We start from the raw sequence: 26931 nt of genomic DNA, 5'->3' as shown, positions 1-26931 counted from the left end.
TCCTTTTATAAGTGACATTTTCGTCTACCTCCAACTCTTCTAGTTTCTCACAATATGTCAGCTCCCTACTGCACTATTTATCTCTCGGTTTGTTTTTATTTCTGATTAATTTTCTGACCACTTGTAAACTCTTTCATTTTAAATATATTACCCTCTGTATGCGTAACCCTCTCTATCATTGCAACCAAATATTTCAAAGGTTTCCCTCCTTCAATATCTATGAATTACAGCGGCTAGATGAGTTAAATAGTCGCTTCTCACCCTCTTTATGCATCCCAGGTCTTCCGGCCGCTACAATTCCAATATTTTGAATTGCTCCCATTCTCGGTTCCTCCTCATGTCCTGAGGGTCATTGAACAACACCAATGCTGGAAAAATGTCTATGTCCCTCCAGTTATTGTAAGTCTTCTAACTCTGTAACATCCAACAGTCTCCAGTAAGTGTAATACTCCTCCTTTTACATTTGTTGAAGTTTTCACATCTGTGTAAGCATATCATAAAAAGTCCTTTAGACGCTAAGTACTCTATCATCCGAAAGCGACCATTTCTCCCAATCATTTTTCATTCTTTAGTGCCTGAAACTTTCTCTGCAACTTTCAGTAACCTCCTTTAGGCGTTACACGTGTGCCATCCTGTGCTGATAAACTGTTCCCTCCGTTACAGTCCATCAATCACTACAACGCCCTCTGTCACCTCTACTTAAAACGTTACTGCTGTCTTCCCGTGAAAGACTGCTGTCTTTCCCCCTGCTCCATCTTGTGATGGAGCAGGGGGAAATAAGACGTTGTAAATCTCAGCTTTGGCTTGAGGACTACCATTAGCTGGGAGTCACAAAGGCAAAGAACCTGAGAGGGAGCAGAAAAGACTGGAAAATATAAATCAACAGCGAGGGTCGAAGCTGCCTGGCGCTTGTAGTGGGAGAAGCAGCGGGGGAAGGGGGGAGACTGGCTTTCAATCACTATCGAGTTCCAGACGGACTGTCCATGTAAGGGAGAGTGGGCCTGTCGTTAACTAACGCCTGGGAGTTATACAGGCAGCAAAGTGACGCCTAGTTACACCCGGCAGTCACAGAAACAGTGAACCTGCGAGTGAGCAGAGTGGATTGGGAGATCGAGGATTACACGCATTTGCGAGTATCCGAGACGTTGAACGCGTGAGGGAGCAGAGTGGAGTGAGAGCGGGAGGCTTGCACGTACCTGGAGTCGCACAGATACATTTCTGCTGCTCGGACCTTCCTGCAGTAAGTATGAAAGAAGTGTAAGATACATCACAGAAAACGCTTAAATCATTTGGCTGATAATATACCGTTGCTTGCGACTTAAAGTAAATTGCTATAAGTTCGCAAACTTGCTTTTGAACTACTGAAAGAAGCATTACACTCCGAAATAAAAGGAATAAGTGAAAGTCTGAGTCAATATAATAAACTTGTCAGAGTCACCCACAGTTCGAGCAGGGACTTAAATGTTATTTCCTTGATGTTAAATTTGTACTAAGTAAATTAAATGATACTAAATTTATATTAAGTAATGAATTAAGTAAGACGAGGTAACGTGTTGTTTAAGGTATGTATAAGACTTGGCAGCATATATGTGTGAAATGTGAAATGTGTTCTGTTACACGGGGAAGTCATAGCCCCTGCTGATGCTTTGTATAAACACTGGGTATTGTAGTTCTGAAAGTGACTGGAGACTCTGTGGGACATCTGAGATGCTGACAGTTGTGTGGATAGCACATGAAAAAAGGTGATTATCCTGCAGACTTGACGGCCTGGAAGAAGGAAGGTGTATGGGTGTCCAGGCAATCGAAGAGAAATAGTCAAGTAATACAGAAATAACCTGATGTCCCACTCAAAATTCAGTTTTCCACTTTGGAAGCTGATGAAGGTGCGGGACTCTCGGAGAGTGCATTCAGAGCATCTATCATTCTTTACTAGTTTAGATGCGCCCGCTGCTGCTTCTCAAACTCCAAGTCCGAATAGCCGTCGACTCCTGTTACTGTTTTAGACTCTCCCGCTCTTTGCTGCTCGCTCTCAGGTTATCTGCCTCTGCGACCTCAAGCACCCTGACCGTGCAGGAGGCGAGAAAGAAGGAACTATGAGCAGTAGCCAGAGAGGCTTCAGGAAATTGAAGAACATGTTTCTGTCACTGTCAGTGTAATTCCAGGACCGTGGGATCAAGAATGTCACTGTGTCTGCAGGACATTCATTTGAGCGTAGTGAACATTCAAAGGTCATGTCCGCGTTGGCAAAAATGACATGGGTATGAAGTGTGAAATTGTCTGGGAATCAGAATTTAGGGAGCTAGGTGGATGGTTCGCAAGCAGGGCCTCAAATGTAGCAATCCCTGGAATACTCTCAGTGCCGTGTTCAGGTGAGAACAGAACTCGGTGTTTTAGGTATCTGCGAATGTGACTGGAATGATGATGTAGGAGGAAGCTCTTCAGACCATTGGGACATTGTGCCTTGTTCTGCGGAAGGCAGCAAATGTAGAATTTCGGAGGCGTAACAAATGGCATAACTGAGACTGAATTCGTTGCAGGATGTGTGGAAGTTTTTGAAAATAAGTTATCATGTCTGTGGGATCAGAAAATGAATAGTCGAATAGACGATAAGGATTCACAAAATAATTGGATATACCGCTGGTACTAATTTACAATAACAAGTTTTAAATAGAAGATGGAGTTAGAAAGGAATTCTAAATCTTCAGTACTCTGAATGGACGTGAACACTTGGAGTTTGGAGAGTTACAGATGCAGATTGCTGTGTGGAAAACTGAGAGCTTGCTGAAGGAACGGCAGGTCTGGCTGTTAAATATTGTCGGATAGAAAGTATTCTGAAACAGCAGAAGAGACGGGAAGGAATGAAGGGTAGACATATTGTTTCAGATTAGTGTTAGCTAAGAAGCCCAACAGTCAGAGGATACGTCAAAGGACAGAATAAAGTTGGCTGGAGTACCAGAACAAAACGTGTACTGTTACATTGTGGGGTGTAGTCTGTAGGCTCCCAACCATTGGAAAGGTTGGAGAGATAAAAGTGCAGTGACATGTGAGAGCGATGATAATAGTACACAGAAGTTAACTTATACTGACATGGTTTGGTGTACTGGTGGTGCAGGGTCATGAGGGCCAGGTGTTCCGAGATTACATGGAGGAGTGCTTACTGCAGGAGTATGTGCCCAGCCAAAAGGTCATTCACTATTGGATCTGGTAGTTGGGAACGAGGTGGGGCAAGTGGATGCAGAGTCGGTAGGGGAACGTTATGGGGACAGTGATCATTTCATTGTAATATTCATGATGATGGTCGACAATGATATGCAATAATTGAGAGTGAGAAAAAAATATTTGACTGAAAACAGCCTTCATTTGGGCAAGAATGATTCTGGGAAGGATTGACTGGAACACCAAGTTGCTCAGAAAAGAAAAGAACTGAACAATGGTTTGAGTCCAGTCGACGAATGGCCCCTCAAATAGGAAAGGCAGTAGAAGTAAAATCCAATGCTACCTGGATGACGGAGAAATAAAATAGAATTGGTATCAGATAGAGAATCAAATTGCGACCCAGGAGGAATGCTGAAAGCACAGGCGGTGTTGCGGAGGGCGAAATGGCATCGCAAACTACAATTATGAGAATACTGAGAGTCCAAATGGAGCTGTCCCAGAATCTTCTGTGGGCACCTCATAGATTTGTGAATTCAAAGATGGATTAAAGCTCATTCGAAACTAGAAAGAGGATTTATACATGGAAACCTTTCTCTGTGAATACTGAGGATACTCTTGCATCTATTGTAGGTGCAATTTGTTACGGCGTGGGGTAAGTCCTCCTGCTAATTTAAACCAGACATACGGAAAATCTCAACTTGCCTCGTAACTTGTTGAAGGCTGAGTGACAAAGATCTATCAAGTCCAACTAAAAAAAAGTTATTCTTCGACTCCAAGGATACAAGGAGAATATCAAACAAAAGATGTCTGCACTGTAAGCCTCCTTTGTTTGATTGGATTATCTACCTCCCAATTTTCAAGAATATAACACTGACGAAATCTTATTTAAAAAATCGAAGTTCAACACCACTCAGTTATTGCTTCCTTTTGTATCTTCCTCTGTAGATGTTTTCTTCGGTCACCTTTCCTTCAGTCTTTTGCTGCGCACATTTCATATAACAGGTACCATTTTGAACAGGATCCACAGACAACATAGTGATATTTGCCTTTCTGGCTCAGTTCGGTTACATCCTCATTGAACATCGCCTTCACTTTCTTCTGGACCTCTCTGGCTTTGAAAGGAATAAGCCAATAGGGGTGTTGTTTTGCCAGACAGCATTCCCTATGTCGACCGTCTGCACAAATGTTTTAGTCCTCGCAATCTTATTCTTGCATATCTTCATACACTGCTATAACACACATTTCAACTGTGGTCTTTGCTCCTGAATAGGTATTTTACTGACCTATCCCACTCCTAAGCACATCTGCATTGTTTAGTGTATTTTGAGGTCCCTCCTGTTCCATACCATCTGGATGTTTGAAAAAAAATCCTGTGGAGGGATGCCCAAAGTGGGAAGCTAGGAAGATGATTGATGGGCCTCTTGCTGAGATATTTGTATCATCGATAGTCACAGGTGAGGTGCCAGAAGACTGGAGATTTGCTAATGTAGAGACACTATTTAGGAAATGTGGTAAGGACAAGCCAGGGAACTATGAACCAGTGAGCCTGAAGTCGCTTGTGGGCAAGTTGTTGGAGGGAATCCTGAGAGACAGGATGTTCAGGTATTTGGAAGGGCAAGGACTGATTAGGGATAGCTAACATGGCTTAGTGCGTGGAAGATCATGTCTCATAATCTTGGCTGAGTTTTTTGAAACAGTAGCCAAGAGCGTTGAGGAGGGCAGGGCGGTAGATATGATCTATGTGGACTTTATTCAGGCGTTCGACAAGGTTCCCCATGGGAGACAGGTTAGCACTGTTAGATCTCATGAAATATAGGGAAAACTAGCAATTTGGATACAAAACTGGCTCAAACGTAGAACACAGAGGGCATTGGTGGAGGATTGTTTTTCAAATTGGAAGCCTGCAAACAGTGGAGTGCAACAAGGATAGGTGCTGAGTGCAATACTTCTCGCCATTTATATAAATGATTTGAATGTGCACCTAAGAGGTATAGTTCGTAAGTTTGCATATGACACCAATATTGGAAGCGAAGAAGTTTACCTCGGATTACCACAGGTTCTTGATCAGATGAGCCAATGAGCTGAGTGGCAGATGGAGTTTAATTCAGATAAATTTGAGGTGTTTTATTTTGAGAAAGCAAATTTTCGCAGGATGTATACACTTAATGATATGTTCCTCGAGAGTGTAGCTGAGCAAAGACATCATCGAGTGCAGGTTCATAGCTCGTTGAAAGTAAAGGCGCAGCTTCAGGAGAGTGAAAAAGTCGTTTGATGTGCTTCATTTAATTAGTCTGAGTATTGAGTACAGGAGTTGGGAGGTCAAGGTGTGGCTGTACAGGGAGTTGGTTCACCCACGTTTGGAAAATTGCATGAAATTCTGTTCCCTTCCTATCAGAAGAATGGTATTAAACTTGTAAGGGTTCAGGGAAGATTTACAAGGACGTTGCCAGGGTTGGTGGATTTGATCTATATGGAGAGGTTGAAAAGGTGCTTTTTCCTGGAGCCTCGGAAGGTGAGGGGGTGGCTATTCTGAGGTTTATAAAATCATGTGTGGCATGGATAGGGTAAATAGACAATGTCTTTTCCCTGGAGTGGGTGATTCTAGTACTAGAGAGTATCAGCTTACGGTGAGAGGGGAAAGATATGAAGAAGAACTAAGGGACAGAGAGGGTCATGCGTGTGTGGATTGGGCTGCCAGTGGAGGTGGTGTCCTAATATCTTTAAGTGCGTAGATCTGCCGTCCTTAAGTTTTTCTTGTTTGCATGAAACTCCAAACACACATCAATGTTCTTGACCGTTGACTCCCCTCTGAACAATGAGGAACTGTCTTCAAATAATGCCTATTCCAATGACATCAATGATCATTGTATATGTCAACTGATTTATTTCAGTCATAAATGATTCACGCCACTAGCCAGCCTAAATGCAAATGAATTGACATTAAGCTTCAGGGAATGAATGTACTCAACCTGAATGCTTTCATATGTTGTTTCGAGGATAGATTGACTCGCCTCCATTAAGTGCCCATGGTTCCAATCCTCCTTTAGAAATACCAGGAAAGACCTGAATAAATAAGAATAAGCTAGCCCTCACACTCCGCTAATTTGCTGTTCCACTGGTAGCTCTTTAAATGAAAACACCAGATGTCCTGAAGTTAACAGTTGGCAGATCGCATAGTGGGTAGAATTCGTGAATGTAATATTTTGTTTACTGCATTAAACATTTATTGAGATAAAGACAATCCATGGTTTGAAACTGGAGGAAAAGGTATGAATAATCATTAATTGAATGTCAGGCATGGAAATGTCTTCAGCTATGGTTCATACGTTACGGAGGAAGACTGTTGGATCTTCTTCCTGAAATGAGCGTTTGAAAGTGTTTATCATGGCTCTCTGGACATTTTAAAGTCAATTAATCTTTTCCTTCTTGTACAATCAATCATTTCCTCGAATCTGACTTTAAGCAGGAGGTCCTTTAACCTATCAAGTCTGTAGCGCAATATAATACACTGCTACCGATTCAAGTCAGCATTCCCAGCTTTGAAATATAACAGTGAATGCCATAACACTTCAAGTAATTCCAAGAACCGTTCAAAGTTTCTGAGCATTTCCACCTCAACTATCCTCCAACGGAGTGAATTGCAGAGCCCCACCACACTCATGTTGAAAGCTAATGTTCCAATTCAGGAAGAAACAAGAAATATCTCTGTCTCTAACCAAAATGGCAATTTCCATTATTACCTGTAAAGGTATAATCGCCTCAGATCTTTCTAAATTTTAGGAATATAAACCTTGGTTATTGTCATTACAGTCCCTCGTCAATAACCCTTGACATCCAGCTATCATTCTGATTAATCTCCACTGCACTCAAAAGGACATGGAATCCCACTTCCCCACTCTGTTTTTTTTGAAATTATAAAGTAGACGTCTGTATTGTGATGATGTCAGATAGTGACACTGAAGAAACCAGCAGCAAAGTAAGAATGTGCCTCCTCTAGTCCTGACACTTCTTGTATTAGGGAGAAGTCAATCACCATAAAGTCTATTGCCCTCATTATTTTGTAACTTCTATCAGGTCACCTCTCAACCTCCTCCGCTCCAGCGAAATGAAGAAGATTACAAAACTATACAGCCTTTCTATATAATTCAATCCTTCCTACAGGCAACATCTTCATAAATCTCTTTATAACCATCTCCATCTTGATAATAGATATCCTGTAACTGGGCGACCAGCACTGGAACCAGTATTTCAGATGTGGAAACTTCACGAATGTTCTGTACAAACTTAACATAATGTCCCTTTGCCTGTACTCAAAGGACTGTGTAATGAAAGCAAACGTGCTAAACGAACTTCTTATATATCCTGTTCATACCGATTACACAGATGGTCTGTGTTTCACATGAGTAACAGTTGTTCAAAGAGACAGCTCAACATCACCATCTCAATAGAAAGTAGCGACAGGAATTAAATGCTGTTCAAGCCAATTATGCTTGCAGCACTGAAGGCAACATAGAAAAGAAAGGAAAAAATGTTTTCTGAAACATAAAGAAAGTTAATGCACCATCTGTGGAGAAAACGAATTGTGTGGATTTCTGTGGAGTGACCCTTTTTGAGAACTATGACGAGCTAGAAAAAACATGATGTTTGTGTTTGTGGGTATGTGGGTATATATATATATAATATATATGCATATATTTTGCATTTGGGTGCGTGTGTGCAATGAATGAGAATGTGGTTGAATATGGAGTGTAGGGAAATGAAAGACAGTTAACCAAGCCAAGGGTTAGATCATGGTCTGCCAGGAAAGAAGAAAAAATCAGACAATGGTTTCAATAATTAAATTAGAGCATGCAAGCTCTCAATCTGTCAATGGGCACGCACAATTGCATCTTCCAATGATTCTTGACCGTCCTGGTAAAACAATGTCATTCCCATTGTCCACATTGAGTATGCATCCTATGTTTTGTCCGAGATATGAAGGATACATTTCTGATTCAGTGATAGATTCGAATGGATATTAATATCTACCCTTCCCATAGAGGAGTTGGGACCCATAAGAATGAAAAATAAAGACAGGAGAGCAGCACTCCTGGCCCACCATTCTTATTGATTATAACGGATGGATAGTGGGAGCTCAAGGGAGAGAAAGGAACAATTCTAGAGATGGAGTGAGACATCGAAAGTGAGAGAGAAAAATAAGAGAGGAAAAAGGGAAAGCTGGTGATGGAAGAATCGGAAGGAGAAACATTAACAGGAGGAGATTGCAGATTGAGGAAATGAGGCAAGGATAGAAATGGACAGAAAGTGTCATGGAGAGAAAGGAAAGCAGGGAAAGAAAGAAGACAAAATAATGAGAGAGGTAGTATGAGGACAATGAGAGAATTCCGAGTGATGTAGATCAGTTTGGAGATTTAATTTTGGTTGAAGAGAGAGGTAATGAATTTGGAAGGGTCGAAAATGAAAGAACAAGAAGGTTGATGGCAAGAACGGTAGAAAATGGACGGGAGGTCTCTGAAGAGTGAAAAGAAAGAAGGTAGACACAACAAGAGAGATGAATTTCGCTGAATCCTGGTTGGAGTGTGGATAACCAGATGCAACAGCAAGAGCAGAGTTGAATAAAGCTAACGCCTCAGTTCAATCTTGCCCCCTCTGTGTCCAGCATGAGCAGATTTGGGGCAGAGTATGTCTCGCTCGAATTCAGTTTCCCAAACTAAAAGGCAAAATAATTATTTATCTTTGGTATTTGCCACTTTGCAAAGATTTCGGTTTTATATGTGTGTGTATATATATACACACACACATTCAATTTTATACATTGTATGTTTTGTATGTTTTATTAAATTATGCATGCATTACTTAAAATGATCTCATTGAAAAGAAAGGCAAGCGTGCCATTGCATCCTCCATTAATGGCCATCAGTTGCTTACCAAGCGGTCAGGCTGCGTAACAGCTGAATTGCGATTTGAAATGCGATGAACTTGCATTTGTTCATTATTTGGTAAAATTTTTGCACTGATTAATTTGATTGAAGGGATATTTTAGCACATTATAAAGCTGCTTTCTGAACATCTTCTACACCACTGCATACATTGCAGTGTTTTTGCAGCAGCTGAGGATCTGCAACATGAAGCTCAATTCCACGACAATGTGTTGGAGGTAGAGGGACGGATATCCAAAACTGTACACCCGTTTCCATACTGAATACATCATTGCCGTTGACCAGAGCAAGATGAAATTGACTGAGATGACAAAAGGTAAACTGATGGACTTTCATTCGCTCTCCATTTCAGTGGGTTTTTTTGAGTCTGGTCACTGCTTATGTCCCTGAGTCTCCTGCGGGCTCTGCTGGTCAATAAAATGTATCTGACAGTGAACGTGTTGGGCAAAAGAACCATGAGAAATGGTGTTAAACAATCGGTGTTGAAATCTGGTAGTGGAGCTCAATCATGACTAGATTAGAGTGGTCCTGGAATAGCAGCGTCCGGGGAGCAGGAAAATCGATGTTTTGGCCACAAGAACCTTTCCCGATTAAGGGTTTTTGCCCGAAACATCGATATTCATGCTCTCCCGATGCTTGCTCACGTGCTGTGCTTTTCCAGCACCACTCTAATCTCGAGTCTGATTTCCAGCATCTGCAGTCCTCATTTCTGCCTAGTTGAACTCAATCATGACCCAGTCTTGGGATTAATAAAAGATCGTTTCCAATAAAATAAACCCAACGAATGTTCCTGAGAGTATATCGACCTGAGTACATATAATGCTAAAAAATGCTCTTTAAACAGCTCAGCGCCGTTAATGCTCCTAGCACCACAGCTGACTTTGCTAACTGAAATACTTACGTTTTGGCTTCTGGCAACATGTTGCTACAAATCGATCAGTGGTGAACGGTGACTGTGAACCAGACAGAACAATCAGTGGCTGCATTAAACAGAACGGCATGAGTATTTCAGGCAAGAATACAAAACAGGGAATAAAACTGTTCATTATTAGCAATCGGAATGTGCCTCAATACAACATCAAAAATAATGACCATTAGATTCGCCGATGCCATAGTTCACAGCTAACGACTGGCAAATAGAGACAATCCACAATTTTTACAAATTATGACGAAGATCTTTACAGTGTTAACTGAGAAGAAGAAAATAAACAAAAAGAAAATAATTCGTTTGGGGGAATAATTACTAATTCGATTGAGGACCTACTAAAATTTCGAAATGCATCAAATAATTGGACCACAATAACAAATAAAACTATATTTCTCAAACTCTACATAACTCAGAAGAAACATAGTCTCCCACTCATGCTGTCACACATGCATAAGACCAGACAAATTCTCAAAAATTCAAATGCACTTGATCAGTCGAGAACAGGGACAGGTCCCAGAAGCGAGGCTGAAGACGTTGTTGTCCTCAATGATTCTCTTCATTACTTGAAGCCAGTCGGAAGGTGCAAAAATCAGACAGTTCTACCAAGCTGTAATCATTCCCTCTTTGCTGAATTAACACAAAAATAGCGAACCTATTTTCACCCCTTTGCCTTCCTGAAGGGCCTTTGAAACAATGCATCTTTCTCATTGCAATAAAATATATTCTCTTTTATCTTTCCTCTATGAATCAAATGACTTTCTGATGATATTCTGGAGAATGATCCATAAGTTGAGTATCAAGATAAGGCCAATTGAAGTCAATTCACGACATGGCTCAACAACCAACTACCCATCCCACGGCCGCTGCAAGCCCCTCATCTCCAATATATTGTACATGAGGAGGAACGGTTCAGTTTTTACAAACTGCACATCGGGATAAGATAAAGCAGTCTGTCATCACCCCTTCAAACTTGCGCCATCTTTCAATGATTGCACACCGAGCTCCCTATTCCTCCCCACTCACCTGTAGCCCTTGACTCAGTTATGCTTCATGTGTATGGATGTCCGTGCCTTAACGATAATCAATGAGCCTGCCTTCACTGTTCTCTGGGCAAGATTGTTCCAAAGACACACAGCATGAAGGAAAAAGAAAATCTTCTCATCGCAATAATAAATTGTGGACATCTTTCATAAGAAACAAAGAGTGCATCGTAAGGGTGGTCTCAGAGTTGGGCTTTATTCTGAGGAATCAAGTTTGAGGGAAAGAAGTGTTGCTGCATCTGAACCCAGTACTACTGCAACTTCATCACGGGGTTTCCATTGGAATCGTCTGACTCCTTGACTAAGATAAGATATAATTATATTGGATGCAGTCCTGAAACGTTTACCTCCACCAGTTCTTGAAATAAGAAATTATCCTATGTGGAAATGTAGGGCGGTTTGGGCCGATAACACTTGGACTTTAGATGAGTGAGAGTTGATGTTACTGAGATACAGCAGACCATGATCGAACTTGACAGGGCGGATACTGAGAGGATGTTTCTTTATGTGTTGTTGAGATAAGGAGGTATAAGGAAATGTGTTCCACAGACATCAGCGAAGACTCAGTAATTTCAGATATTTGATTGCTGAGAAATTCAAATGTTATGGTGGAAAGATTGGAGGAGATGCATGGTCAACATTTGTTTTGCGTCGTGTTATAAAAAATGAAGTAATGTGTTGCTAAGGACCATTCTTTAAATGAAAGGGTATTTCCAGAGAAGCTTGAAATTAGTACGACTGTTTAATCTGCGTGCTGCGCTGTTTGTCAGCCTTCTCTTCTTCAGGGAGCTGTGAAGGTTACTGAAGATTACAGAATTGTGTTTGATAGATCTTCGATGGAGCTTTTAATGTGAACAGGCAGGGCATGGTTTTTTGGTCAACCAGAATGTTTCCAAACTGTTGAATATGCTCTCAGGGCCGAATTCGCAATTGCCAGTCTTACCTCATGCGATATTATCTCACTCGCTTGAGGCTGTTGCAGAAGCACATGAAGATATCATCGGAGCAGTCTGGACTATTAGAATGAGAGAGGATGTGATGATACAAACCTTCCAAACAGTTTCACAAAAAAGGGAAGAGGACATTCAAAATTTCTCAGTTTCTCCACAGGAAGGGGCACGCCTGTTTAACAACCAGAAAAAAAACATTGAGAAATTGTTAAATTCTGATCAGAAGAGTTTGCTCATTCTCCCCGTTTTTGCGTGGGTTTCCTCCAGGTGCTGCGGTTTCCTCCCACCGTCCAAAGATGTGCAGGTTAGGGTGGATTGGCCATGCTAAATTCCCGTTGTGTTAGGTGTCGGAGAATTGGTGGGTTGCGCTCCGGTGGGTCAGTGTGGACTTGTTGGGCCGAAGGGCCTGTTTCCATACTGTAAGTAATCTAAACAGGATAACTAGTAGATGGTTTCCAAGAATGGATCATCAACTATTTGCCATCTGTGTTAATCATTTGCATCAGAGAAATGCATGGACTAGAGCTCAACTCGTTAACATAAGAAGGCAGTCATTAAATAGATTGTCAGTTGGACGTCGAGAGTCCAAATTGGGATGCAGAATGGTACACAAATGAGCAAACATTGACCAAAAATAATATATTGTGAGTTCTGGAAAACAGTCCATTTTGGCAGAAAGTATAAAATAAGTGTAAACTCAATAGTTGGTAGAAGAGTGTTTGTAAAATTCAGTTACATGAAGGGAGTTGTATCCGATATGTGGATCACATATAAATTGGAATGCAGATGTGGAAAATGATCAGAACCGTAAACAAGATCATGATGTTTGAAGCAAAAGATACTGAATTTAAACATAGTGATATTTTTACTGAATTTATACAGGTCAGTGGTGAGGCGGTGTGCAGGTATGATTTCCTCATTTACAAAAAATGTAATTCCTTTTGAAGCTTCTCAAAGATGTTTCTTTTCAGTCTTTCTTGGAATGAAAAGCTTCTGCTTTGACAGATCAGAATTTTAGACCTCAATTAAGGAATAATCTACTTGAAATATTTAAGATAATGTGCAACATTTTGGATTCAGAATAATGTGTTTTCATTTTACTACAGACGTCACTAGGACATTATCTTAAAAAAGAAATGCATAAACATAAGTTTCAAACTAAAAGAGGAGATGTTATTGATGGCAAAAGAAATAGCATTGTGAATAACAGCAGTTAGGACCAACCAGCATGAATTTAAGTGCTGGGATAGAGTGATTTGGACTGGAGGACGTTCACTTTGTCGACTTTTGGGATCAAATAATACTAGGTAAAAACAAGGGCTGCGTGTACTGAAAAGTAGGTTCTAGGTAAACAGAGTGGTGCTGGAAATGCACAGCAGTTCAGGCAGCATCCGAGGTGCAGGAAAATCGACGTTTCGGGCAAAGGCCCTTCATCAGGAATAGAGGAAGAGTGCCTGCAGCGTGGAGACATAAATCAAAGGAGGGTGGGGGTGGGGAGAAAGTAGCATAGAGTACTATCGGTGAATTGGAGTAGGAATGAAGGTGATAGGTCAGGGAGGAGGGTGGTGGAAAGTAGCAAAGAGTACAATGGGTGAATGGGTGTGGAAATGAAGGTGATAGGCTTGAGAGGAGGATGGAGTGGATAGGTGGGAAGGAAGATAAGCAGGTAGGATAAGTCATGGGGACAGTGCTGAGCTGGAAGTTTGGGGCTGGGGTGAGGTGGGAGAAAGGAAAATGAGGAAACTGGTGAAGTCCACATTGATGCCCTGGGGTTCAAGTGTTCTGAGGTGGAAGATGAGACGTTCTTCCTCAAGGCGTCTGGTGGTGAGGGAGCGGCGGTGGAGGAGGCCCAGGACCTCCATGTCCACGGATGAGTGGGGGGGGGGGGGGGGGAGTTGAAATGTTGGGCCACAGGGCGGTGTGGTTGATTGGTACGGGTGTGCCAGAGATGTTCCCTACAGCGCTCTGCGAGAAGGCGTCCAGTCTCCCCCATGTAGAGGAGACTGCATCGGGAGCAACGGATACAACAAATGATATTGGTGGATGTGCAGGTAAAACTTTGATGGATGTGGTAGGCTCCTATGTGGACTTGGATGGAGATGAGGGAGAAGTTGTGGGCACTGGTTTTGCAAGTCGTGCGGTGGCAGGGGAAGGTGTCAGGATGGGAGGGTGGGTTGTTGGGTGCGTGAACCTGATCAGGTCGTCACGGAGGGAAAAGTCTTTGCGGAAAGGTTCCTCATTTCCCCTCCCCCCACGTCACCCCAGCTCCAAACATCCAGCTCAGCACGGTCCCCATGACTTGCCCTACCTGACTATCTTCTTCCCACATATCCACTCCACCATCCTCTAGACCTATCACCTTCATCCTCACCCCCATTCACCCATTGTTTTCTTTGCTACCTTCCCCCGATCTCCTCTCTGACCTATCATCTCCATCCCCACCCCCATTCACCTATTGTACTTTGTGCCACTTTCTCCCCACCCTCACCCATCTCTGATTTATCTCTTCACTGTGAAGGCAGTCTGCCTCTATTCCTAATTAAGGGCTTTTGCCCGCATCGATGATTTTCCAGCTCCTCGGATGCTGCCTGAACTACTGAACCTTTCCAGCACAACTCTAATCTGGACTCCAGGAACAAATAGTACGATTGTATGTTTCAACTCAGACAGAGAGAGAAAGTACGACAAAGCAGATAAACAGCGGTCGAATGCTCCTTTTTTTCTTTCTTTGCTACTCCACACAACAAGCTCGGTGAGCTGAAAACGTGTCACATTTTTGGAACCTCTTTATCAATCCTATAGATGTTTCAATGAAATCTCCCCACGTAATGCGGCAAAGTGGAGTGAGCCGAATGTAACTGTACGAGAATGCACCCGCAGAAGCAGAATCTTGTCTGAAATTAACAAATTTGCACTACCATTCGTGACAATCTGCCACTTAGGATTTTTTTTTAAATTAGTACTTTGTGCCATGTTTTTCCAAAGTGATTCGTGTCATTAATTTGTAGTATCTTTATGTCTGTGCTTGCACTGACATGTGTGTGTGTGTCTGCGTTTGTATACCGGTGTGTATGTGGCTGGTTCAGGGTGACTTCATGTGTCTGCGTTTGTCTTTTTCTATATCTAAGTGCGTTAATATGTTTGTGCGCTTCTGTATAGGTGTACGTGTATCTGTATAAATGTGGTAATATGTTGTGCGTGTCTGTGTATACATGTATGTCTAGCTGCGTGTGAATCTGTGTCAGTATGTTTTTGAATAAATGTGTGTGAATGAATGCGTCTGTGTCAGAATGGTTGTCTGTATCCTGTCAATGTGTGGCAATGAATCAGCAATTTATAGAATTGTACACACATTAGCATACTTGCATATTCAAAAATGTTCATCAGATGCTTTTCTTGAAGAAGTTGATCTTCTGAATAAACTAGTTATTTACTGCTGACTAAATAAACCTAGCTGACTTGTTCTTCACACTGAACCTGACACGGTTATATAATTGGCCGTAACACCATTCTGTTGTGAAAATGGACCTGAAAGTTTCAATCTGTTTTCTCAGCACAGATGCTGCTTGGCTTGTGATTTCCAGGAGGTTCAAGCATATATGTGGCCATGTCGCAGAACATCTTGTATTGAAATTTTTGTGACCAGTGGATGTGTATTGAAAAGGAAAGAGTAATCATTCCAAAATGCAGTAAGTCATGTCTGAAGAATATCTTGTAATTATCGTTGGAATGTAAAATGCTGTTGCACACAAATTCACGCATTCTATGTCTATAAATTATTTAGAGGATCAGTTACATTTTTGATCAATGAGCGAATGATGCATAACATTAATAGACATAATAGTATGGTTGAGATCATAAACGGATCAGCCATTGTCTAGGTTTTGGACGAAATTCATCAAATCTTCAAATATTCTACTCCTGTTCCCTGTCCTACGTGCCTCTGTTTTAATCAGTCCTTCGAATCTGCTTCAATGGTGCAATGGGAGACCATTTCATCTCCCGAACCTGCGCATCAAAACAGGGAATAAACATTTAGAGCCTCTAAAGATTGTAAATTACTGTTACCTGTAGACTGAGGAACTGTGAATGGGAAACGCGGGTTTCCTGATGAACAGCTCAAACATCCTGCTTTATAGAGCTATTCCCGCCTGCCAATTCCACTTCATTTGTTGGTCATGCCGCCAGACCAAGGTTTTTCTGGACGGAGCATTTGTAAATTCCCAGGCTTAGTTTAGCATGCGCTAGGATCACGCTGAATACAACGTATTATAGCTAACCTCCAGGAAAACGACCACTGAATGTCAGTTATCAGAATAAGAAAGTAAGGAAAGGGATCAGGAGTATGCCCTTCAGTCCCTGCTGCACAATTCAACATGATCTACTTTTTCCTGCCAAAGTTATGCCACATGATATGTATTTCAAACCAGATTTAAAGCAATTAATCATCTTTCTCTTCTCTGTGTCTTATCAAATCTTCAGTACAAGGATATGCATTGCCATCAGATCCAGAAATGTGCAATAAATGTTTATGTGTATGCCTTACCAAATGACTTAAGCGAATCCAAATTCACTGCTGGACGACTCACTTTTAGTTCTATCGAATTGTCATATCTTCAAATCAATCAACGCATTTTTCAAAAAAAAGTTTCCCCCAAAACGAGCTCATTATGTTTGATTTCTTTCTTTTTAAAAATGTCAAGGTTTTTTTTTTGTTCCATAATAATGTGCCCCAGCACTTTGCAAACGTTCAATACAAGGCTAACTGGATCGTGTGATCCTGATTTCTGTCTCCGTAGCTCATGTAATAACAATATCACATTTAGCGATTTTTAAAAATCCGTAGTACCATGTTGGACTCCATTCAATGGCGGAATATTCCAAAGAATGCCAGAAATATATTTGCAGCAAGTTCCTTTAAACTCTGGGAACAGGCCAACATCTCTCAGTAACCAGTCTGCCTGTGCTTCCATTCTGTTGTCGAATATATTCTCTCTGTCAATATATGACAACACCATACTCAAACGCCGTAAGATATCCATGCTGAAATGCAGCAAGATCTGGACAATGTACAGACTTGGGTTGAAAAGTGGTAAGTAACACTTGTAACCATCATCAGTCTGAAAAGATTCACTCACTCGTCATGCTGTGTTGTTACCAAATCTGAATCTCTATTATCAACATCCTGCGGGTTATCATTAAATAGAAACTCAAAAGACAATCCATATAAACATATTGGCTACCTTAACAGATCAGAAGATGAGAATACTGTGGCCAGTATTGCACGTCCTATCCTACCTTCCGCCCCATCCGCAAGAAAAGGTCCATCTACAACGTACAATCAGGAGTGTGATAAACGATATCTCACTAGGCTGAATGTGTGCATTTCCCACAATGCTGAAGAAGCTTCAAACCATGCAAGGCAAAGCAGCTGGCTTGATCGACAATGCATCCACAATCATTCTTTCCCTCCACTACTGATGCACACTACCAGCATTGTGCAACAAATACAAGAGGACACTGTATGATTTCCCAAAGATCCTCAAGCAATACCCTCCAAACCCCCGACTACTTCCACCTAGATGGGAACTGGCAGCATATTCATGGACAGACGATTATTTGCAAGACGCCCATCAGGCCAGTTAAGCATGTTGAATCGGAAGTCTATCTCCCGAATTCCATTGTCGCTGGGTAATCTGTTAAATTCCTGTATTTCCCACATTAATCTCGTTATGGTCAACTCAAAGCAGCTAGAATACAGCTCACCACCATTTTATGAAGAGCAACTGGAGATGGGAAATAAATACTGGTTCGCCAGCAACGCTCACATCCTGCTCTTGAATACAATCATCTTTCCAAATCTTAAAGTATTTAATACATTTGTGGTTTTTGTTTACATGTAAATATTGATTTGAATTATCTCCCATTTCCGCTTTATAATTTGCAAATTTCTGGTCGCACTCTCCAGATGCCCTCCACAAGTATTTGCTTCTGTTTTTTTTTTGATGTACACGGAAAATCTCTTGTGTTTTAGTATATAGCTCATAACAATTTGTTTTCTTCAACAGAGTTTAACCAAATTATTGAGTTTACAGCTATTGGTTGCTGGATACTAAAACTAATTACATTCTTCTGGTCTACCACCAGTTATCAGACGTTTGTATTTTTAAAAAATTCGATACTCATGAACACACCCTATAATTGTGGATGATCTGTCATCTCATTGAACTCTTTTGACATCTTTTACGCTAAAAGTTATGTAATATGTCTTCACAGATATGTTGTTGTTTATCAACTGACTTTCCCCTTAATCTATATTCCCAGCTTACTTTAATCAAGAGGTAATTCAAATGCACATTTGTGTTTGCTTAACTAATGTTTCTTGCCAATCATCCAAGCTGAGAGATATGGTTTGGCAGCTTACATATTTGGGTGAACGCAGAATTAACTCAAAGTGACAAGCAGACGATCAAATAACAGAAGAAGAACATCTTGCAAAGACGAGGGTCAAAGTGACTCAAATGCCCTATTCAACAGAGAACTCCTTTGCATACAATGGCAAGTGACTGCAGCGTAAGTTACACTATTTCTTTGTTTCGGAACTTCGTAACTCCAGCACCACTCACTCTGCAGAACGCAAATTCTTGTTCAGGGAGAGAAATAAGAAAAGGTAATTCATTCAAAAATAAACCGGTTTGAATAATTCACGAAAGGAACATAATCAGAGTGAGTAAGAAAACGATGTGGGAATGTGACTGATTGGTAGAGTGACGTTTTAGATGGGCCCGACAAAGGCAGCGAGTATTCATATGGACGCCCCAGCCCACAAAAGCCAGTGTTGGTCAGTGAGGGCAGAAGTGACGGGTATGCAGGACGCTGCGTGATTTGGCGTCCAGGCAGCAGAGTTATTGATGAGCTGAAGTTTTTGGAGGGTGTTAGATGTAATGTTATTGAGACAAGTATTGGAAAAACAGACACTGCAGTCATGCATCAAGGTGCAGGAATGTTCCAGTCGCCGTAGAGCTGAGGTATCGACAGAGGTTGGAGATGTAATCGAGGTAGAATTACGTGATTGTGCTACTAGACTTCAAATATGATCAGAAACTCATCTCTGTCTAGTACAGAAGATGGAGTGCTGCAGACTCATTGGTAAAGGCTCAGACTTCCACTGGCAGATGGATCGAAAGCACATTCAACACTGACAAGATTGGAAGCTCTAATGGAGCATGGGTTCCATTAGGAGGCAGAAACAGAAGTTAATTTACAATGACACATACTATCGTTAGTTAGATCACTTACTTGACGGTTGGGAAAAGGACCATACCATTGTGATAATGATATGACGTTGACCGCAACGATTGTCAAAGTAACCGAACAGCAGGAAGATCATACAGTCTGTACACATAACTGACTCTGTATGGGCTGTGTTTTGTATATTAGAGTGAAGGTATTATGCTATTGAAATGCAGGACATCAGTGAGACTACATGATGAATCGCCTGTGCAGTTTTGCTCAATAATTCTTTTAATTACATACATGTGCTGAATGCAATCCAGAGGAAATTGACTTAATTCATGCCAGCCATGTGTGACCTATTTTATGAGGAAAGTGCACAGCGTTTGCATGGGAGTTTAGAAGTGAGGGAGTTGAATTTATTAATGATTGCAAATTTCTCCACTATCCTAACACTGCGTCCATTAAAATGAGTTGTCGTCTTGTGACAAGTCCCACTAGAGTTTGTTTAATGTAAGGGTCATCCGTTTCTTTATTTCAGAGATGAAAGGTTTCATGTTTCTTTATTTTCTTGCAGGTTTATGGCAGTTTTGAATCTTTTGCTTCAGTACAGACAATCATAAGCATCACAACGACCAGTAAGTCATTCAGTCTCTGAAGCCTGCGCCCGATTTAATAAGATCTTAGCTGAACTGCCTGCAACTTTCATTAGCATTCCTGCCTGTCTCATGACAACGGATCAAATGATGCCTTAAAAATATGAACAGATATTTGCACCACTATCTTTTCAAGCAGAATGTTCGAAAATACCAGTGCCTTGCAAAAGAAGAAAGTAATCGCTGTTTTGTCCGGATATTAAAGTACGTAAATGGAAGCATTCCCTTCGGTTTTACCCCGTCAAGATCCCACAGTATCAGAGTAAGACATAAGACATAGCTGCAGAGGTAATCCATTCAGGCGAACAAGTCGGCTCTCCACCATTCAATAACATGGTGGCGTACGTAATAAGTGAATCATAGAATTTAACAGTAAATAATAAATCCATTCGATCCATCCTGTCTGTATCAGTTCCCTCAAGTGCTACGAGTCTAATCCCACCCCCGTGCCCTATCTCCACAGCCATCTGTAGAAGCAAAGATTGGACTTCACGTTGGGGAACTGAGCGACAATTCCAGCTTCAGTGGGGGCATATTAATCACTGTATTCTCAAATACATCTCTTTATGTTATCCTCACAGTACTTCATTCACTTAGTACTTTCAAAATCTGTCGACCATCACCCTGGAATATCACTACAGACACAGCTTGGAAAGAAAAAGCATTTGATGTTTCTGTCAAAAATAATGATCTTTTAATCAGAAGATATTTTGTCCGGTCAGAGAATCTCCCGCAAGGAGAAATAATATTTTGATAAATATCCTGTCAAGCCCAGAAATAATATTATATCTCATTTCCTCGTGAAGGTCTTCTCACAATGTTACAAACACCAATGAATACAGCCCAAACTATTCAAGTTCAATTTCCGAGGAAGCACATTAATTCCTGTGGTAAACATCCTGAACCTTTTCTGGCATACCTCCAAATCACGTGGACCTGTTTCTTCCAAAAGGATGGCCATAACTATTCATGGTGTTGCATTTGTGGTCAGAAAGAGATTGGTGTATTTCTGATGTGATATTGTGCACACCAGAATTAATGACGAACCGAGAATTCACATTTCCAAATTCTGATGGAACTTGGAAACAAGATTATTTTTTGTAACTCAAACTCGAGGACACACAAACTACTTGGTGTAGCTGTTTCTGATGGATTTTCACAATTGAACATCACAGAGCTGTTCTGTTATTATTCCAACATACTTTTCCATTAGCCAACTCATTGTCCAATGTCTTCGTGTTGCATTCCATCATCAATTTCATGTAACACCCTCACGACTTGAATTGGTGAATCATTTGTGTTTTCCTTGCAAACATGCATTGAGTACAATCGCTTCCCTTCACCCCTGCCATTCTATTACAAATAATATCAGCAACAGCATCGACCGTTCTGGCATTTCTACAGTGATAGGACGCCAATGTAGATGTGCTACCTTGATCACAGCTTTCTTTTCTTTGGTAAGATTATTTTGCGGCTGATTGCTTCAATAAAGTCAACACTGAAAGTCTTTTACTAATGAGAGAATTCAAACCATACAATTGGCATCAATCCGTACTGCAAATCGGATATCCAGCCAACTGAGCTCACCAAATCCCTGGAACCCTGAATAATAAAGCATGCCCGCTAAATTTATATTCAATTCTGCTTATCATAGCTGAAAAAAAAACTTCATTATTACTTGATATATGTGTACAAAAATGGTTTACAATTCTTGCATGAGAACACCCGGATCCTACTGCTTTTTATGTCTCCATGACCTCTCATCTATTCTGTATAATTCCTCAAGAATAAATTCACACTAAATCGCACAATCTTCTACTTCTTATACCTTCTTGAACTCACCTGATATTTGATTATTTTCATTATAAACGTCTGTGATTGATTGAGATGCATTCGTGATTTGTTTTTATTGTGATGTAGATAGGTACTTGTTGAGGAGGTGAAGAAACTTTTTTGGAGGTAGAAAACAGTGGCATTTATAACAGAAAGAGAGGAGGCATTTTTTTGTATGAAACGAGGACTCATTAAAATATGTTGAACTTCAACCTCTTCTTTCAGTTTCCAGTTTAAGGTAAGAAAAACTTTAATATTAACTGTTACATTGTTTCCTCGGTTTTTCTACCTGTTGCATGAAGTAATGTTTCACGTTTTAACTCTATGTCAATGACTGTTTTGTGACTACTGTTTTTGTACCAATGTACCTTTACCTGAGGCGGTACTTTGTCTTATAACATTGCACCCTCTTTTACTGCACCCCCATACCTCTGTACTCCATGACAATTAAATCTAAAGTCTACATATAAATGCAAAAGAATGTCAGATTTCAAGGGCCAAATTGCCCAGTGTCGATGCATATTCTGACACGAGTTCTTTCTCAACGACATTTTGTTTTCCATTGATGCTAACTTCAGGAAGTTCCTCGCGAGTTCCGTTGATCAAGTGTGCTGCAAAAATATCACGAGGCGTCCTGTGACAACGCGGTCTGAACTGACAAACACATCCACCCGAAGGACAAGGGCAGTGGATCATGAACGAAGCAAATACCATTTTCCAGAGTCAACTGGGGACTGAAGATAACTTCTGGCCCAGAAAACGTCTCTCGCATTCCAGAACCGAATTGAAAAGAAAGGAAAAAAAAATACTTAGTTCACTGACGTTGTTGGAAAGTTTTGTACTGCCCTTGATGAAGATAAAAATAATATTTTCACCTCGCCCAGGTATCATGACCACCAAACTTTAGAAACATATTGCACAACATGCTGGGAAATTTCTCCTTCTGCCTTGGAAGTTGGGGTTCATGGAAATTCAATGGAACAGTGACCTTTGTGTCCATGGACCCCAACATCCTCACCGCGGAGTGAGACTCAAAGATTGTTGAATGGCGTGGCACACCATTGGAAGCACCTCTTTTTTTGATTTCAGTTGTGATACAATGGACTACTGGATTATCGATAAATTCGAAAAATGAGTGAGACTCAAAGATTGTTGAATGGCGTGGCATACCATTGGAAGCACCTCTTTTTTCGATTTCAGTTGTGATACAGTGGACTACTGGATTATCGATAAATTCGAAAAAAAGTAGTTGGAAAACTTAGCGTACATCGGCCCCCACATTTCCTCCTCCTCAATTTTAAGACGATGTTTGTCCCAGTAGCATTGTTTACTGAATTTGTCAGTTAACTTCCAGATCTTCATTATATCGACGTAACAGCTCTACAAAAATGCAGGAAAGCGTTCACTGCATCTCCACCAAATTTCCAATGAGAGAAGACATAAACTGCTGCACATGCACGGAATAGAATATCAGTAATTAGTAGAAACTCACAGATCTATCTTCCCCTCTTCTCCTCATAATCTGTTCCAAAGAAACATGACCACTTTCTTCTCTGAAACTGCAAAATTGACAGTTCATTTCTCCAAAAATTTGGTTGGCAGTGTAGCTCACACGATCTTCTGCAGATCAGAAATTCTAATGTCTGCGAAAGTTTGCCTGTGAAGCTGAGCATCAGGTTTAGGGGTGGGATACACAAGCAGAGAAAAAAAAAAACAGACAATTGAGGCAGCGAATTCAATGCATATGGAAGTTGAAGTTTCTTTTAAATAGTATGGTAACGTCAGAGGACAGGTGCTGGTACATCTTTTTAGTTGTCTTTCGGAATGCATTATGGACAACATCAATGGGCCATCATTTTTTTTCTCTTTTCCGAATTCGACCAAATGAGTGGCTTGTTCAGCCAAACTAGAGGATAGTTAAGAGTTATGAATGATATTGGTGTGGTCCTGTATTCACATATTGGTCAGACTAAGGAAGACAGGCCTACTCGAAAGAGCATTTAAACAGCTGCATTTGTGAAGTAAATCCTGCAATGTTTATCCTCAGTAATGGAAACTGCTGATATATATGCATACACATATACACACACATACATATTTATGCACATATATAATATATGTAGCTGTGTATATGTGTGTGTATGTGCATATATACATATAATTATATACATATAACTAGATATAACTAGCAATTGGATTGCGAGTTTGAGTCCATTTCCCTTGCATTAGCCTTGCAAACTGGATTACGAGGAAAGCAACATTAACACAATCAGCTGAAAACATTATCTGGTGGACGAATAAAAGTTAAAGCTTTCAGTCGATTTACGCATAATTGGAAGTGTCATGAGAAGAGAAACGGAACATTCCTGTCTAGACTCAACGAAAATAGAAAAGAAAATTTAGTCAGCAGCTGGAGTGAGACTGAAGTTGAGCCTTTGTGTAATAAAGAGTTGGAAGCGAAACGGACCGGGGCAGGCTACAATATGGCAACAGTGTTCGAATCAGTTGAAAACTTATCACGTTTGAACAGTCCAGTTACTCTTCAGATAATGGAGTTACACTTGCTTGAAAAATAATGGGGATTTCATATCGAAATGATGGCAATTGTTTCCATGTTTTCAGAGTTTTAATAACTATGTCATTAATGTAGTTCAAGTTTTTTATTGAAATAATAGACGAGTCGTTTGTCACGAAGACCAGTAATAGCGCGGATGGGATAGTAGCCAGCTTGCATTACCCAAAGTATAAATCTTATCCACATTTCTAATGATGACCAACCTTGAGAAAACTTGTAAATCCCCCCCATAAAACATCGATCCATTGCTTTAAAATTCCAGCCTGTTGCTGTCAGATTCTGAACTTTCGCTCCATTTCTGCGCAGGCTGACGATTCCTTATCGTGTCGCATGTGATGCTCACGCTGTAACTTTCGGAACACACAGTGATAGGCATCTCTTATTAATTGAAGACGGAATCCCGCTAATGAGAGAATTAGAGTCCAAGGAGACTGACATTACTTATCCTCACTTTACGAACTTTTTCAGTTGACCCTTTTCATCCAGAACCTCTATTTTGACAATGCTGCTCCTTTAACAAGGAAAAGATGTCCTTGGCTTTTTTCACAGAGGTCTGAAAGGCTGAGGTTCCGATACTCACCTTCTACTCTCTCTTTCTCTCTCCCTTTCTTCTCTCTCTTTGCTCAGGTAAGAACCTTCTTGCTCTCTCTTTCTCCCTGTCTCTTTCATTTTTCTCTCTCTATCTACTCTCTACCTTTCTCTTTGTTCTCACTCTTTCTCCTTCTCTCTTCTTTTGTTTATTGTCAGACTCAATCTTCTTCAACGGTATTTTTTTTATAACTTTACTGCACTTTTCTGGGTCTCTGACACACATAAGTTTGAATAACTCCATTACATTTTCTGCTTTGCTCTTCTGCTTGGTTAAAACCAAATCTAACTTAAACATAGAAAAATGCAGCGCAGTACAGGCCCTTTGGCCCTCGATGTTGCGCTGATCTAAGCCCACATAACCTGCACTAGCCCACTATCCTCCATATGCCTATGCGATGCCCTTTTAAATGCCTATAAAAAGGGAAAGTCCACCACTGCTACTGGCAGGACATTCCATGAACTCACGACTCGCTGAATAAAGAATCTACCCCTAACATCTGTCCTATCCCGACCACCCCTTAATTTAAAGCCATGCCCCCTCGTAATAGCTGACTCCATACGTGGAAAAAGGTTCTCATGGTCAACCCTATCTAAACCCCTAATCATCTTGTACACCTCTATCAAGTCACCCCTAAACGTTCTTTTCTCCACTGAAAACAGCCCCAAGTGCTTCAGCCTTTCCTCAGACGATATTTCTACCATATCAGGCAACATCCTGGTAAACCTCCTCTGCACCCGTTCCAGTGCCTCCACATCCTTCCTATAGTATGGCGATCAAAACTGCACACAATACTCCAGATGCGGCCGCTTCAGAGTCTTATACAACTGCAACATGACCTCGGGACTCTGGAACTCAATTCCTCTACCAATAAAAGGCAGTACGCCATATGCCTTCTTCACAGCACTATTTACCTGGGTGGCAACTTTCAGAAATCTGTGTACATGGACACCAAGATCCCTCTGCCCATCCACACTACCAAGTATCCGACCACTAGCCGAGTACCCCATCTTCTTGTTACTCTTACCAAAGTGAATCACTTTACACTTACCTTCATTGAACTCCATTTGCCACCTTTCTGCCCAGCTCTGCAGTTTATCTATATCCCGCTGTAACCTGCCACATCCTTCCTCACTGTCAACAACTCCGCCGACTTTCGTATCATCTGCAAACGAGCTCACCCAACCTTCTAGCCCCTCCTCCAGGTCATTTATAAAAATGACAAACAGCAATGGTCCCAAAACTGATCCTTGCGGAACACCGCTAGTAACTGCACTCCAAGATGAACCTTTACCATCAACTACTACCCTCTGTCTTCTTCCAGCCAGCCAATTCCTAATCCAAACCTCCAACTCACCCTCAATGCCATACCACCGTATTGTTTGCAGTAGCCTACCATGGGTAACCTTATCAAACGCCTTACAAAAAACTATATACACCACATCTACCGCTTTACCCTCGTCCACCTCCTTAGTCACTTTCTCAAAGATTTCAATAAGGTTTGTGAGGCACGACCTGCCCTTCACAAAACCATGCTGACTATCCTTGATCACATTATTCCTATCCGGATGTTCATGAATCCTATCCCTAAACAATACTCTCTAAGACGTTGCCCACAACAGAAGTGAGAACTACCTAATCTAAAAGGTTGGCCTTTTTCTTTCCTTCTAAACAGTTAGAACATTTGACAAAAATGTTTAAATCCCAGATAGTCTACAACAATTTAGAAGCTAGTCCTCTTGCTTTTAATTAACTCAATCACAACTCACCGAATTTAAACAACTCGTCTCACTACGTTTTACTGTAAGATGAGGGGTGATCTTATAGAGGTTTACAAAATCATGAGAGACATGGATATGCGAAATAGACAAGGTCTCTTCCCTGACATGTGGAATCCACAATTTAAGGGCATAGGTTTCGGGTGAGAGGGGAAAGATATAAAAGAGACCACACAGAGCGTGAGGCGTTTATGGAATCAGCTGCCAGACTAAATGGTAAAGGCGAGTAGAATTCCAAAATTTAAATGGCGTCA

This window comes from Chiloscyllium plagiosum, unplaced genomic scaffold (assembly GCF_037043375.1).
Source record: "Chiloscyllium plagiosum isolate Xiang-an unplaced genomic scaffold, Cpla_swu_hap1 HiC_scaffold_46, whole genome shotgun sequence".
Lineage (NCBI taxonomy): Eukaryota > Metazoa > Chordata > Chondrichthyes > Orectolobiformes > Hemiscylliidae > Chiloscyllium > Chiloscyllium plagiosum.
The sequence above is the reverse complement of the archived record's forward strand: the minus strand, read 5'-3'. Positions refer to the sequence as shown.